The sequence below is a fragment of the Arachis ipaensis genome, chromosome B01, assembly GCF_000816755.2.
Source record: "Arachis ipaensis cultivar K30076 chromosome B01, Araip1.1, whole genome shotgun sequence".
Lineage (NCBI taxonomy): Eukaryota > Viridiplantae > Streptophyta > Magnoliopsida > Fabales > Fabaceae > Arachis > Arachis ipaensis.
Genome location: NC_029785.2, coordinates 34,685,222 through 34,686,265, shown reverse-complemented (window position 1 = coordinate 34,686,265; position 1,044 = coordinate 34,685,222).

Below are 1,044 nucleotides of genomic sequence, written 5' to 3'. Positions count from 1 at the left end.
CAGACACTGACACGGGACACAACACGATACGAGACACGTCGACACGCGAATTTTAAAATCTTATAAGACACAGGGACACGCATACATATAAAATATAAATTATTTTTTAGATAAATCGTAATGATATTTTGATATTTTATTGATATTAAAATATAAATAAATTTTTATAATTATTTTTAATATCTTATTTTAATTATATCAAATATTTAAAATATTTTTTGTTTTAATAAATAATAATATATACTATATCTAAATTTATTTCAAGAATATATGTTAAGAATAAGACTAGACACGCTGACACGTGATAGTATTTAGGTGTGTCCAAGCTTGTCCGGAGAATAATTTTTTACTTTTTATTAAGATACAGTTGGACACAGCTGACACGCGTGTCGGACGAATGTCAGTGAGTGTCGTGTCCGTCCGTGCTTTATAGGATTTTCATAACCTTCGAAACATTATCATTATCTTATTCTATGTGCTCAAAATTTTACTACAAGCAGCAGATTAGGAATGTAGGTTTAAGCTAAGCATAGGGATTAGGTATCTAGGTGCTGACAACACAAGGTCTAGTTGTGGTGCATTTGAAAGTTGACATAATTTCATGCCTAGTCAAGGTCACATTATGTATTTTTATGGTTAGGGAAGTGACTTCATTGCGTTCATGGTTTAGCAACTTATATTACAATACCAAACATGCATTAGTGCTTTGATTTTAATTGTGTACCTATTTAATATAAAACAAATTATAGTTACTCCCCATATCCTCCTCCGTTCCTAATATGTTTATTTCGGTCAGCAACTGAAGAGTACCAATTACCTCAAGAATTCTACCCTCTAGCTAGGCCTATCTACTAACTTAAATTTGTTACCTTGGAACAAGAAAACTTTGTTTTACTAGGTGGGATGAAATAAAAAATTGTACGTGAACACTAAAATTTAGTCATTTTATTATATATTATATATTTAATTATTTTTATATAAATATATATATTATTTAATTTATTTTTAAAATATATTTTATGTTTTAAAATATATACAATATAA